The sequence below is a fragment of the Callorhinus ursinus genome, unplaced genomic scaffold (assembly GCF_003265705.2).
Source record: "Callorhinus ursinus isolate GAN/ISIS: 27379988/994484 unplaced genomic scaffold, GSC_fseal_2.0 scaffold115, whole genome shotgun sequence".
NCBI classification, from domain to species: domain Eukaryota; kingdom Metazoa; phylum Chordata; class Mammalia; order Carnivora; family Otariidae; genus Callorhinus; species Callorhinus ursinus.
Window position 1 is genome coordinate 777,586 of NW_027397177.1, and position 15,891 is coordinate 793,476.

Consider the following 15,891-nt stretch of genomic DNA (forward strand, 5'->3'; position numbering starts at 1 on the left):
TGGAACAAGGACTTCAGCTCTGAAGTGTTCAAGGTTGATGTTGGCACTGTGCCCCCAGGGCAAAGGGGCAACAAGGAAGCAGGAACACGCAGAGAGGTGACGCCAGCTGCTTGAGGACTGTCAGCCTCTGGCAGCCTATCTGTGCTTCTTGCACCTGGACCTTCATCAGGGGCCTTTCCCAGAGCCCTTTGGTGGATGCCTGAGCCCAGAACCAGGAATACCAGGGTCTCTCTGTTCAGCCAGCACCTTTCTCATTCTACCAAAAGTTTCCCTGAAAATATAGAGCTGGATCCTTTGGTGCCTTCTCAAAAGTCGTACTTTCCAGAAAGGGTCTGTTTCCTCTTCTTCTGGTAGGGCTGTGCCCTAAATGATTAGCACAGATGCCTCGGAGACCCTTCCAGTTTAGCCAGGTGGCTGGGCACATGAGCCTGGTACCTCTGGGGTTCATTGTGCTTCAGCCTTGTTATGGACTGAATGTTTCTATCCCCCTAAAATTCATACATTGAAATCCTACCCCCTAATGTGATCGTATTAGGAGGCATGGCTTTTAGAGCCCTCATGAATGAGATTAGTGCCCTTAGGTTATAAAAGAGACCTTACACACCTCCCTCATTCCTTCTGCCACATGAGGACCCAGGGAGAAGTTGGCTGTCTATAAACCAGAAAGTAGGTTCTTACCAGACATCATATCTGCTCGTGCCTTGATCTTGGACTTCCCAGCATCTGGAACTGAGAGGAATAAATTTCTGTTGCTTATAAATCACCCAGTCTATGGTATTCTGTTACAGCAATCTGAAGTAAGACAAGCTTTTGGAAATCATTGTTGTTTTTGTCAGTTTCTTTACATTCTTTCTTTCTCTTTTTAAATTGAGGTAAGATTTACTTCAATGAAATACACAGGTCTTAAAAGAACAGTTCCATAAATTTTGTGCAGTAAGCCACCACCACACACAATTAAGCTATAGAACATTCCATTACCCAGAAAGTGTTTCCATCCCTCATAGGCCTTGTGCTGATTTCTACTGAATAGCTTTATTTTGCCTGTTCTGGAACTTCTTAACCATGGAATCCTATAGCATGGACTCCGTGTTTGACCCAGTATTTGTAAGATTCACCTATGTATGGTTGCAAGTGTCTCATTTGTTACTGTTGTGTGGCAGCCATTGCATATGACTACACAATTCGTTCATCCAGTCTCCTGTGAATGGACATTCAGGTGATTTTTAGTTTGGAGCTATCAAGAATAAAGCTGTGAGCATTCTTGAAAAAGTTCTTTTTGTAGACATAGGGTTTAATTTCTTTAGGGGAAATATCTATGAGTGGACTTGCTGGGTCATGGGGTAGGTGCATGTATTGAACTTTATAAGAAGCTGCCAAAAGTTTTCCAAAGTATCTAGAACTTTTACACTTCCTCCAGCACTGCCTGAGAATTCCAATAGCTCCACATCCTCACCAACACATGGCATTGTCGGTCTTCTTAGTTGTAATCTTTCTGGCAGAAAGGGAGTGGTATTTCATTGTGGTTTCGATTTCCCTGACAACTAATGATGCCCATGCTTTTATGTGGTTGTTTGTCATCTTTTATTAATTTACAAGAGTTTTTTCATGCATTCTTAATTTAAAAGTGTTTGTCAGATATATGTATCGTATATATGTTCTCTCAGTCTGTCACTTGCCAATTCGTTTTCTTAAAGATATCCTTTGAAGAGTAGAAGTTTCCCAACTTGGTAACTAGTGCTTTTTGTACCCTGAAAAAAAACCCTTGCTACGCTAACATCATGAAGTTTTTTACTATGTGTACTTCTGGAAGCTCTCTTGTCCTATAGCTTTTACATGCAGGCCTATGGTGTATTTTGAATCAATTTTTGTGTATGATATGAGTTATGAGTTGAAGTGCATTTTTACCCATACGGACATTCCACTTCCTAGCACCATTTGTTAAAATAAAAATGGTCCTCTTCTCAACTGCATTACCTTGGCAATTCTGTTAAAATCCAGTTACCACATTTGTGTGGTTCTAATTCTAGACCCTCTACTCTGTTCCACTGATCTTTGTCCTTGAGCAAAAGCATACTCTATTACTTACTGTACCTTTAGAGTATTAAGACTTGAAATCAGATAGTTAAATCCTCCAAATTTGTGTTCCCTTTTCAAAATTATTTTAGCTACTCTGATTTTTTTACACTTCCATATAAGTTTTAGAATCCACTTGCCAATTTCTATGAAAAATCAGCTTGTTAATTTCTAATGAGATTTTGATTAGGATTGTGTTGAATGTATAAGTAAATTTGGGGATAGGGCACTTCTTAACGATACCTAGTCTCCAGTTCATGAACAGATTATATCTCTTTGTTTATTTAGGTCTTCATTAATTTCTTTCAGGAATTGTTACAGTTTTCAGTGCACAGATTTGCATGTATTTTGTTAAATTTATCCCTAAGCATTTTATGGTTTTTGATGCTATTATACATAGTACTTTAACATTTTTTCAGTTTCCAGTTTTTCTCTTCTAGTATGTAAAACTAGAATTGACATGTTATGTTGAGCTCTTGCTAAATTCACTTAGTAGTTCTGGTAATTATTTTATAGTTTCATTGGGATTTTCTATGGACATGACCCTGTTATCTACAAATAAAAACAACTGTGCTTCTTTCTTATGTATATATAAACTTTATATATTTAAATCTGTATATAATATGTGTATGCTTACATACATGTATGTACATATAACTACATGATTTTTTTCTTTGTTGTAGCAGCCAGGACTTTTGGTAATAAAGTTCAGTAAAAGTGGTAGGAGTGGGCATCCTTGACCTACTCCTAATCTTAGAAGGAAAATGTTTGGTCTTTGTGAAGTCTGGTGTCAGCTGCAGATGTTATTCATAGACACCTTTTTTATCAGGCTGAAGGTGTTTCCTTTCACTCCTAATTTTCAGAGTTTTGTTTTTTCATAAATGGGTGTTGAATTTGGTTAAATGCTTTTATTCTCTCTATTGCTATGATCACAATACTTTTCTTTTTCATTCTGTTAATGTGGTAAATTACATTGATTGCATATTGAATGCAAAATCACTTTGCATTCCTGGGATAGATCTCACTTGACCATAATCAATTCTTTGTATTACTAGGTTCAACTTGCTCATATTTTGTGCAGGACCTTTGCATCTATGTTCTTGAGGGATAATGGTTTGTAACTTTTTTTCCTAGAATGTCTTTGTCAGGGTAAGGCTGGCCTCATAAAATGATGGGAAGAGGTTCTTCCTCCTCTGTTTTCTGAAATAATTGGTATATTGATATGATTTCTTCCTTAAATGTTTGATAAAATTCATCAGTGAAACTATCTGGACCTGGAGTTTTCTTTATGGAATAGTTTTTAATGAAGAATTTAATTCTTTTGATAGATGTGGAGCTTTTCATATTTTCTACTTCTTCCTGTGTAAGTTAAGGAACCTGTCCATTTCTAAATTGTCAAATTTATTGAATTAACTTTGTTCATAATATTGCCTTATTATCTTTTTCTAAAGAAGATTTTATTTATAGGGGTGCCCGGGTGGCTCAGTTGGTTAAGCGTCTGCCTTCGGCTCAGGTCATGATCCCAGTGTCCTGGGATCCAGCCCCGCGTCAGGCTCCCTGCTCAGCTGGGAGTCTGTTCCTCCTACTCCCTCTGCCCCATCCACTTGTGCTCTCTCTCTCTCTAGTAAATAAAATCTTTATTTTTTAAAAAAGATTTTATTTAAGAGAGAGACAGAGCATGAGTGGTGGGGAGGGGCAGAGGGAGAATAGGAGGGAGAAGCAGACTCCGCACTGAGCAGGGAGTCTGACACAGGGCTAGATCCCAGCACCCTGAGATCACGACCTAAGCTGAAGTCAGATGCTTAATCAACTGAGCCACCCAGGGGCTCCATTGCCTTATTATCTTTTTAATGCCTGTAGACTCTGTAACATTGTTTCTTCTTTTCTTTCACCCCTGATACTGGTAATTTTGTTAATAACCAATATTTTATTGTATTGATTATCACTTGTTTTCTATGTTTTTGATTTCCACTTTTATATTTATTATTTCCATCCTCTTTCCTGTGATCTGAATTTGCTCTTCTTCTACTGCTTTCTTCAGGAGGTTGTGTGGGTCAGAGATCATAAACACAAGTATTTTTTTTAAATACAAGTAGTTTTCTTTTTGACACAAATGTTTTACAGCTATACATTTGCCTCTAATCACTTCATTGGCTGCATCCCAGGAACAATGAAGTGTTAATGTTTTTATTACTGTCAGTTCAAAATATTTTCCAATTTCTCTTTTGAGTCCTTTTATCCCTGGGTTATTTAGAAGTATGTTGTTTAATTTCTAAATATTTGAGGAATTTTCAAGATATCTTTTTGTGATTTTTTTTTTATGGGGTTATGTCTCAGTGTGTAGTCTCCTTGGTGAAACTTCCATGTGTACTTGCAAAGAATGTGAAGAATAAAACAAATGTAAAGAATGATGGTGGGAATCTAGTACAATCACTCCAGAAAAACTCTGGCATTCTTGTAATGTCAAACATATACCTATCATACGCCCTAGCCATTTCACTCCTAGATCCATATCCAAGAGAAACGAAAACATATATCCACACAAACAGCTGTTCATTAACAATCATTGCAGCTTCACTAAAAACAGCCAAAAATGACCCAAATGTCCACCAATAGGTGGAATTTCCCTTCAGCCTGAAGAACCTCCTATTGCATTTCTTTTTTTTTAATTTGCCATTTTTCTCTCTATATTCATTTTTCTCTTTAAATTTTTTATTGTTATGTTAATCACCATATATTACATCATTAGTTTTGGATGTAGTATTCCATGATTCATTGTTTGTGTATAACACCCAGTGCTCCACGCAGAACGTGCCCTCTTTAATACCCATCACCAGGCTAACCCATCCCCCCACCCCCCTCCCCTCTAGAACCCTCAGTTTGTTTTTCAGAGTCCATCGTTCTCATGGTTGGTCTCCCCCTCTGATTTCCCCCCTTTATTCTTCCCCTCCTGCTATCTTCTTCTTTTTTTTTTTTCTCAACATATATTCCATTATTTGTTTCAGAGGTACAGGTCTGTGATTCAACAGTCTTGCACAATTCACAGCACTTGCCATAGCAAATACCCTCCCCAATGTCTGTCACCCAGCCACCCCATCCCTCCCACCCCCCCACCACTCCAGCAACCCTCAGTTTGTTTCCTGAGATTAAGAATTCCTCATATCAGGGAGATCATACGATACATATCTTTCTCTGATTGACTTATTTCACTCAGCATAACACCCTCCAGTTCCATCCACATCATTGCAAATGGCAAGATCTCATTCCTTTTGATGGCTGCATAATATTCCATTGTGTATATATACCACATCTTCTTTATCCATTCATCTGTCGATGGACATCTTGGCTCTTTCCACAGTTTGGCTATTGTGGACATTGCTGCTATAAACATCGGGGTGCACGTACCCCTTCGGATCCCTACATTTGTATCTTTGGGGTAAATACCCAGTAGTGCAATTGCTGGATCGTATGGTAGCTCTAATTTCAACTCTTTGAGGAACCTCCATACTCTTTTCCAGAGTGGTTGCACCAGCTTGCATTCCCACCAACAGTGTAGGAGGGTTCCCCTTTCTCCGCATCCCTGCCAACATCTGTCGTTTCCTGACTTGTTAATTTTAGCCATTCTGACTGGTGTGAGGTGGTATCTCATGGAGGTTTTGATTTGGATTTCCCTGATGCCGAGCGATGTAGAGCACTTTTTCATGTGTCTGTTGGCCATTTGGATGTCTTCTTTGGAAAATATCTGTTCATGTCTTCTGCCCATTTCTTGATTGGATTATTTGTTCTTTGGGTGTTGAGTTTGATAAGTTCTTTATAGATTTTGGATACTAGCCCTTTATCTGATATGTCATTTGCAAATGTATTCTCCCATTCTGTCGGTTGTCTTTTGGTTTTGTGGACTGTTTCTTTTGTTGTGCAAAAGCTTTTTATCTTGATGAAATCCCAATAGTTCATTTTTGCCCTTGCTTCCCTTGCCTTTGGCGATGTTTCTAGGAAGAAGTTGCTGCGGCTGAGGTCGAAGAGGTTGCTGCCTGTGTTCTCCTTTAGGATTTTGATGGACTCCTGTCTCACGTTTAGGTCTTTCAACCATTTGGAGTCTATTTTTGTGTGTGGTGTAAGGAAATGGTCCAGTTTCATTCTTCTGCATGTGGCTGTCCAATTTTCCCAACACCATTTGTTGAAGAGACTGCCTTTTTTCCATTGGACATTCTTTCCTGCTTTGTCAAAGATGAGTGGACCATAGAGTTGAGGGTCCATTTCTGGACTCTCGATTCTGTTCCATTGATCTATGTGTCTGTTTTTGTGCCAGTACCATACTGTCTTGATGATGACAGCTTTGTAATAGAGCTGGAAGTCCGGAATTGTGATGCCGCCAGCTTTGCTTTTCTTTTTCAACATTCCTCTGGCTATTTGGGGTCTTTTCTGGTTCCATACAAATTTTAGGATTATTTGTTCCATTTCTTTGAAAAAAGTGGATGGTATTTTGATGGGGATTGCATTGAATGTGTAGATTGCTCTAGTTAGCACTGACATCTTCACAGTGTTTGTTCTTCCAATCCATGAGCATGGAACGTTTTTCCATTTCTTTGTGTCTTCCTCAATTTCTTTCATGAGTATTTTATACTTTTCTGAGTACAGATCCTTTGCCTCTTTGGTTAGATTTATTCCTAGGTATCTTATGGTTTTGGGTGCAATTGTAAATGGGATCAACTCCTTAATTTCTCTCCCTTCTGTCTTGTTGTTGATGTATAGGAATGCCACTGATTTCTGTGCATTGATTTTCTATCCTGCCACTTGACTGAATTCCTGTATGAGTTCTAGCAGTTTTGGGGTGGAGTCTTTTGGATTTTCCAAATAAAGTATCATATCATCTGCAAAGAGTGAGAGTTTGACTTCCTCCTTGCCGGTTTGGATGGCTTTGCTTTCTTTTTGTTGTCTGATTGCTGTGGCTAGGACTTCTAATACTATGTTGAATAGCAGTGGTGAGAGTGGACATCCCTGCCATGTTCCTGACCTTAGGGGAAAAGCTCTCAGCTTTTCCCCATTGAGAATGATATTTGCTGTAGGTTTTTCATAGATGGCTTTTATGATATTGAGGTATGTACCCTCTATCCCTATACTCTGAAGAGTTTTGATCAAGAAAGGTTGCTGTACTTTGTCAAATGCTTTCTCTGCATCTATTGAGAGGATCATATGATTCTTGTTCTTTCTTTTGTTAATATATTGTATCACGTTGATTGATTTGCGGATGTTGAACCAACCTTGCAGCCCAGGGATAAATCCCACTTGGTCGTGGTGAATAATCCTTTTAATGTACTGTTGGATCCTATTGGCTAGTATTTTGGTGAGAGTTTACATCCATGTTCATCAAGGATATTGGTCGGTAATTCTCCTTTTTGATGGCGTCTTTGTCTGGTTTGGGGATCAAGGTAATGGTGGCCTCATAAAATGAGTTTGGAAGTTTTCCTTCCATTTCTATTTTTTGGAACAGTTTCAGGAGAATAGGTATTAATTCTTCTTTAAATGTTTGGTAGAATTCCCCTGGGAAGCCATCTGGCCCTGGGCTTTTGTTTGTTGGGAGATTTTTGATGACTGCTTCAATTTCCTTAGTGGTTATAGGTCTGTTCAGGTTTTCTATTTCTTTCTGGTTCAGTTTTGCTAGTTGATACATCTCTAGGAATGCACCCATTTCTTCCAGGTTATCTAATTTGCTGGCATAGAATTGCTCATAATATGTTCTTATAATTGTTTGTATGTCTTTGGTGTTGGTTGTGATCTCTCCTCTTTCATTCATGATTTTGTTGATTTGGGTCATTTCTCTTTTCTTTTTGATCAGTCTGGCCAGGGGTTTATCAATCTTGTTACTTCTTTCAAAGAACCAGCTCCTAGTTTCATTGATCTGTTCTACTGTTCTTTTGGTTTCTAGTTCATTGATTTCTGCTCTGATCTTTATTATTTCTCTTCTCCTGCTGTGTTTAGGCTTTATTTGCTGTTTTTTCTCTAGCTCCTTTAGGTGTAGGGTTAGGTTGTGTATTTGAGACCTTTCTTGTTTCTTGAGAAAGGCTTGTATTGCTATATACTTTCCTCTCAGGACTGCCTTTGCTGCATCCCAAAGATTTTGAACAATTGTGTTTTTCATTTTCATTGGTTTCCATGAATTTTTTAAATTCTTCTTTAATTTCCTGGTTGACCCATTCATTCTTTAGTAGGATGCTCTTTAGCCTCCATGTATTTGAGTTCTTTCCGACTTTCCTCTTGTGACTGAGTTCTAGTTTCAAAGCATTGTGGTCTGAAAATATGCAGGGAATAATCCCAATCTTTTGGTACCAGTTGAGACCTGATTTGTGACCTAGGATGTGATCTATTCTGGAGAATGTTCCATGGGCACTAGAGAAGAATGTGTATTTCTTTGCTTTGGGATGGAATGTTTTGAATATGTCTGTGAAGTCCATTTGGTCCAGTGTGTCATTTAAAGTCTTTATTTCCTTGTTGATCTTTTGCTTAGATGATCTGTCCATTTCAGTCAGGGGGATGTTAAAGTCCCCCACTATTATTGTATTGTTGTCAATGTGTTTCTTTGCTTTTGTTATTAATTGCCTTATATAATTGGCTGCTCCCATGTTAGGGGCATAGACATTTATAATTGTTAGATCTTCTTGTTGGATAGACCCTTTAAGTAGGATATAGTGTCCTTCCTCATCTCTTATTATAGTCTTTGTTTTAAAATCTAATTTGTCTGATGTAAGGATTGCCACCCCAGCTTTCTTTTGGTGTCCATTAGCATGGTAAATGGTTTTCCATCCCTTCACTTTCAATGTGGGGGTGTCTTTGGGTCTAAAATGAGTCTCTTGCAGACAGCATATCGATGGGTCTTGTTTTTTAATCCAATCTGATAGCCTGTGTTTTGTATGGGGCATTTAGCCCATTTACATTCAGGGTAACTGTTGAAAGATATGAATTTAGTGCCATTGTATTGCCTGTAAGGTGACTGCTACTGTATATTGTCTGAGTTCTTTTCTGGTCTGTACTGCTTTTAGGCTCTCTCTTTGCTTAGAGGACCCCTTTCAATATTTCTTGTAGGGCTGGTTTCATGTTTACAAATTCCTTTAGTATTTGTTTGTCCTGGAAGCTTTTTATCTCTCCTTCTATTTTCAGTGACAGCCTAGCAGGATATAGTATTCTTGGCTGCATATTTTTCTCGTTTAGTTCTCTGAAGATCTCATGCCAGTCCTTTCTGGCCTGCCAGGTTTCTGTGGATAGGTCTGCTGCCAATCTAATGTTTCTACCATTATAGTTTACATATCTCTTCTCCTGAGCTGCTTTCAAGAATTTCTCTTTGTCTCTGAGACTCATAAGTTTTACTATTAGATGTTGGGGTGTTGACCTATTTTTATTGATTTTGAGAGGGGTTCTCTGTGCCTCCTGGATTTTGATGCCTGTTTCCTTCCCCACATTAGGGAAGTTCTCTGCTATAATTTGCTCCAATATACCTTCTGCCCCTCTCTCTCTCTCTTCTTCTTCTGGGATCCCAATTATTCTAATGTTGTTTCATCTTATGGTATCGCTTATCTCTCGAATTCTGCCCTCGTGATCCAGTAGTTGTTTATCTCTCTTTTTCTCAGCTTCTTTATTTTCCATCATTTGGTCTTCTATATCGCTGATTCCCTCTTCTGCCTCATTTATCCTAGCAGTTAGTGCCTCCATTTTTGATTGCACCTCATTAATAGCCTTTTTGATTTCGACTTGGTTAGATTTTAGTTCTTTTATTTCTCCAGGAAGGGTTTCTCTAATAACTTCCATGCTTTTTTCAAGCCCAGCTAGTATCTTTAAAATCATGATTCTGAACTCTAGGTCCGACAGCACACTAATGTCCATATTGAGTAGGTCCCTGGCAGACGGGTACTACCTCTTGTTCTTTTTGCTGATGTGATTTTTTTCATCTTGTCATTTTTTCCAGAGGAGAATAAATGAATGGGAGAACGAAATGCTAACAGGTTAACAATGTCCCCAGCCAATATACTCTAAACAAATCAGAAAAGACCTGAACCCAGGGGAAAAGAAAGGGAAAGAAAGAAAAAAGAGAAAAAAAAAGAAAAAGAGAAAAACAAAACAAAACACAATATGATTAAATACGATCAGGCTGGTGCATAGATCAGCGCCACACACTAGATTTTGGGTGTATTTTGGTTTGTTAGAAGAAAGTGCCTCTAAAATTTTAAAGAAAGAAAGACTTATATATGTACAAAATAAGGATTGATACGATGAAGTGATGGAATATGACTGTAAAGATGAAAATTATAAAAAATTTTAAAAAAGGAATTGATAAGATGTTTGAAAAAAGAAAGAAGAGGATTAAAAAAAAGGAAAGAAAGAAAAAAAAGGGGGGGAGAGAATGTGATCAGGCAGGAGACTAGAACAAAGCCATACACTAGAGATTTAGGGTATACTTTGATATGTTAGAAGAAAGTGTATCTCAAAATTTTAGAGAGAGAACAACTTATATATATATGCCAAAAATAAGGGTAACTACTATGAAGGGATAGAATATGACTCTAAAAATGAAAAATAAAAATGTTTTTTTAAAAAAAGGGATTGATACGATGTTGGTTGAAAAAGGGAAAAAGAAAAATTAAAAAAAAAAGTTTAAAAAATTAACTTTGAAAGACTAATGAATCATGGTAAAAAAGCCATGAATTCTATGAGCAGTATTCCCCTAGCGCTGGAGTTCTCCCGTTCTCGTTGATCGGTAAACTTGGTCTTGGCTTGCTGGCTGTTCGTGCTGATCTTCTGGGGGAGGGGCCTGTCGCTGTGGTTTCCAAATGTCTTTGTCGGAGGCAGAATTGCCCTGCCCTTGCGGGTCAGGGCTAAGCAATGTGCTCGGGTTTGCTCTCAGGAGCTTTTGTTCCCTGCAACCTCTCAGTACAGCTTTGGAGGACAAGAGTGAAAATGGTGGCCTCCCAAACTCCGCCCAGAGGAGCCAAGAACTTGGGGCCCTGCTCCTCAGTGCGCCCCCAGAGAAAAGCAGTCAGTCACTCCCGTGTCCCCGGTCTCCGGCTGCACTCTGTGCTCACCCGGCCTGTGACCGAGCGTTTCTATCTCTGGCACCCAACTCGGTGTGGAGTCTCCAAACCCAGCAGATCCCTGCGGTGCGCTCCCGTGCCGCTCCTCCCCGGGAAGGAAGGAGAGTCTTCCCGGATCTGCCGCTTGTTGGGTCCCTGCTGCAGGAGCAGTGGCCCGACTGGGCCGCGGATCACAGTTTATGGCCACCCCGAGCTGAGAGCCCGCTCCTCGGCTCCGTCTCTGCAGCCGGCTTCCCCGCTCCGATACCTGGGAGCTCTGCTGCACTCAGGCACCCCCGGTCTTTCTGTGACCCCGAGGGTCCTGCGACCACACTGTCCCGCGAGGGTTCCACCCCCCGCTTAGCCACTGGAGCGACGTCCCTCAGCTGAGCTGACTTCTAAAAGGTCCGATTTTGTGCTCCGCGGCTCTAGCACTTGCCAGAAGCGGCCGACGGAGGCCCCCTCCCCCGCAGTCTATCCTCCCGAATATCGCCTCGGATTCACTTCTCCGCACGTCCTACCTTCCAGAAAGTGGTCGCTTTTCTGTTCAGAGAGTTGTTGCTATTCTTTTCTTTGATCTCCTGTTGAGTTCGTAGGTGTTCAGAATGGTTTGATCCCTACCCAGCTGAATTCCTGAGACCAGACGAAATCCAGGTCTCCTACTCCTCCGCCATCTTGCTCTGCCCCCCCTCCTATTGCATTTCTTGCAGTGTGAGTCAGCTGAGGAATTATTTCAGCTATCATTTAAATATCTTCAATTCTCCCTCATTTTTGAATATTTTTACTGCACATAGATTTTCTGGATTGGCTTTATTTTTTTCTCTGATAAATTTTGTTCCATTGCTTCTGATCCACATTTTTTCTGATGTAAAGTCAGAAATGTGATGTGTCCTTATTCCTCTGGCATCATTCAGGATTTTCTCTTTACCATTGGTTTTCAAGATTTTGACCAGGATATGGCTCAGTGTGTTTTCTTCATGTTCATACTGCTTGAGATTTGCTGATACTCTTGCATCTGTAAGTTGATCCAAAATCCATTAAATTTTTGGTTATTGCTCTTAAGATTTTTTTTTTTCTGCCCCATTCTCTCTCTTTTTCTCCTTCTGAACCATGATTATATTTGACTTTCTAGTATGGTCTCTCTGATCTATATTTCTTGTATTGTCATTCTTTGTTCTTTTTTTTTTTAAGATTTTATTTGTCAGAGGGAGAGAGAGAGAGAGAGAGAGAGAGCACAAGCAGGGGGAACGGCAGGCAGAGGGAGAAGCAGGCTCCCCACTGAGCAAGAAGGGGGACTGGATCCCAGGACCCCAGGATGCGGGACTGGATCCCAGGACCCCAGGATCCCGGGATCATGACCTGAGCCAAAGGCAGATGCTCAACCAACTGAGCCACCAGGCATCCCATGTCACTCTCTGTTCTTTTGATCAGAACAGAGACAGAAACAGAATTCTTTACCTGTCTTCAAGTTCATTGACTCTTTCTTCTGTCATCTCCAGTCTGTTCCTAAGATTACTTAAAGTGCATCCAATTACATTTCTTTTTTTTTTTTTTAATTTTATTATGTTATGTTAGTCACCATACAATACATCATTAGTTTTTGATGTGGTGATCCACGATCCATTGCATCCAATTGCATTTCATTTGTTGTACTGTTCGGCTCTAGAACTTTCATTTGGTTCTCTTTTACAGTTATCATTTCTCTGCCAAAATTCCTTCTGTTCATTCATTGTGACCTTTTTTTCCCCCTTTGAGTACTTAAACGTATTTATAATAGCTGTTTTAAAATTTAATTGAATCGTCTTAGGGATTCTTTCTCTTTCTTTTTTTCTGGCTAGGAATCACATTTTCATGTCTCTTGCCCATCTAACAATTTTTTATTGCATTCTGGACATTACAAACGGCACTTGGTAGAGGTTTTGGACTGTTTTCTTCTGAAGCGTGTTGACTTTTGTTTTTGTTTCATTTTGAACTTTTGGAAGCTTAGTTTTATATTTGTGAGGGTAGATCTGTTGCAGTTCTGCCCTTAGTCCTAATTTCACAAACCCTTTCATCCTGGAACATAATTTTTTTTTTCTCCTAAGGCATGGACTTTCTGTGGTTTCAGTGGAGAGCCTGTGGTGTTTGCACATTCCCCATAACTTGGCAGGTCTTGAGATCCACACTCTCTTTCCTTTGTGGTAGGAAATAGCTGAAATCTCTGCTCAGCTGTTATCTTCCTACTGGACCCCTTGAGTCTCATTCAGACATAAGCAGTCCAGGAGTCAACCAAGGATTTGAGGGGAGTTTATATGCACATTTTCAGGGATTTTCTTCCTCATTTCCAGATGCTCTGACTGACCCAAACTCTGTTCTCTGGAACATCAAGCCACATTTCGGTCACCCATGCCATGCCATGGAGAGGGCCCTTAGGGGGAAAGCAGTACAAACACGGATCTCACCCAGTGCATTTCTCTCCTTTCAAAGGTCAGATTCCCTCTAGTTTCCACCACTTTTATTTATTTGTTCTTTAGTGCCTTCGAATAGTTATCTTTTCTACTTTGTCTAGAGTTGACCATTACTAACTCAGGAAAGTTAGCCCTGTATAAGCTGCTCAGGCATTACTCAGACCAGCCCCTCCTTACACTTATTTTATAGGCACCAATCCTGCTGTGCCTGCCTTTGTGGTTAGGACATGTGGTGCCTGACGAAATTCTTGGAGCAAATCTGGTGTTCTGCTCATCTTGTGCAGCCCCGGCAGGTCAGAACCAGGAGGAGGTAAGCTGAAGGAAGTTGGGTCAGGTTCTAAGCCATAACCCCTTTTCCAAGGATGCATAGTGTGTGTGGAGCGCATGTCCTCAGATCGTGCAGAGCAGGGCATCATGGAAATTTTGGTACTGAAAACACAAAGATTTCATGCCAATGTTCATTTGGCAGCCATGTTTTGAGCACCTATTATGGGCAAGGCATTGTGCTGGGCACAAAGACGTGAATAAGGGAGGCTCCTTTGGGGTGAGAGAGAAACACCATTCTGTGGGAGCCCTAAGCAGGCCCCTTGCCAGGTGTCAGGGAAGGCTTCCTGGAGGGGGATCCCTGCACTGAATCTTAACCAAAGAGGGGGCAGTCAGCCAGGACAGAAGGGCGGGGGCCCAGTTTTGGGTTAAGGGGACAGCATGGGCAAAGGCTTAAAGTCTGTGTGCGAGAGGGTATGAGGCAGGAGTAAGATGAGCCCCCCAACTCACTGAGCCCCCTCCACTGCAGCAGGTGTCTGGTCTTCATGGCAGCCCTTGGAGGCTGGGCTGGGGTCAGGGCTTGTCTGGGCCAGTGAAGGCAGGACTCACGCGGTGCCTGGGCCTCCTGGTGCAGCTTCCCACCCTGACGTGCCTGGGCACTGGGGAGCTGACAAGCATCTTTTGAAGGAAGTAAGGTGCTGGATGGGACCCTGACTTCCAAAGAACAGGCTGATGTGAACAACACACTCCATTTATACACCATCTCCCCTGCCAAAGACTTTGAAAATCAAATACTCCCCAAGCTATGGAAAACCAACCACTGGCTGATTGGTAGGACTTTATTATTATAATCACCCGGCCCAATTCCAGCCACTGAGGGCAGAACAATGAGCCATTGAAGCTGCGTGGAGGTCTCGCCTCCTATCCACCCTCTCCCACGTCAGGGACCTGGCGCTGAGGCCTTGGCGGGGAGGATGGCGGCATGCCTGTGCCCTGGCTGCACCACTGCACCCCATGGGGACTTCTGGGGGGTCTAGGCATCGGTCTCACTCATCAAGTGGGAGGCCCCAAGAAAGCACATCTGGATGTGGCTTTGATCTCCTCACATTCTGTCCCATATCTTGACCCTGGTAGCTGAGGAGCTAATTACATCTGCTTTGGGAAATTTATGGGTATGAAAATTCTTCAAAGATGCTAAAGACCACGAGGCACCATTAGCTGTTCTCACCACACGTGGCCTGTGTGTCTCACTAATAAAGCTATAAAAAGAAGAGACTGTGGGGTGCCCTCTGCTGGGGTGCTCACTCCCATATGCCTGGTGTCCAGTGCCTGGGAGCCCTGGCTGGGTTCGTAGCCAGTGGCAAAGGCAGGGAGCTGGGTCCAGCTGGCTCTTGACCCCCCGCTGTTGTGTAACAAGGTCACACCATCTCTTGTTTATGGTCCCACTTCATTCCCAAGCATTTGGTGTTACTTGATCACCAGTTATAAGCCAAATATACCGATTTTATTAGGAAAAAAAAAAAACGGTTTAATTTTGTGGAACCACAAGGCCGGATCACTGTCCTGTGAAACTCTAGAGGCGAGAAGCTCAGAGGGCTTGAGCTGGGCCTGCCTTGCCGGTCCCTCCTGTTGTTGCCGCTGCCTTTGGATTTCCTACCTGGGAAGAGGCCGGCGCACCACCAGCCAGGCAGCAGAGGGCTCGGCTGTTTCCTGAACTCCCCCGGGGTTCATCAGGGTCGGATTTTCACTCATAGGTGCCCAGCTCTCTGCCCTGTCCAAGGGGGTCAGCTCCAAACACAGCAGGTACGTGGGAGCGGGTCCTCTTGCTGCCTGCTCAGATGGCTCTGGGACGGCTGCTGGGACCCTGGCTTGGGTTTCGGGATTAGGGAAACCCAAGCACCGTAAACCACGTCGGGGCTGGGATTAGGCGGGCTCAGCTCTAAGATGCTTTGCTGGGCCCCATGGGCTGATGCAACGGCCCCTTCCCTGCCCTCCAAGGCACAGGTGCTTGGCCAGGCACCAGGACGTACAGGGCTCCCGGAGCCCTC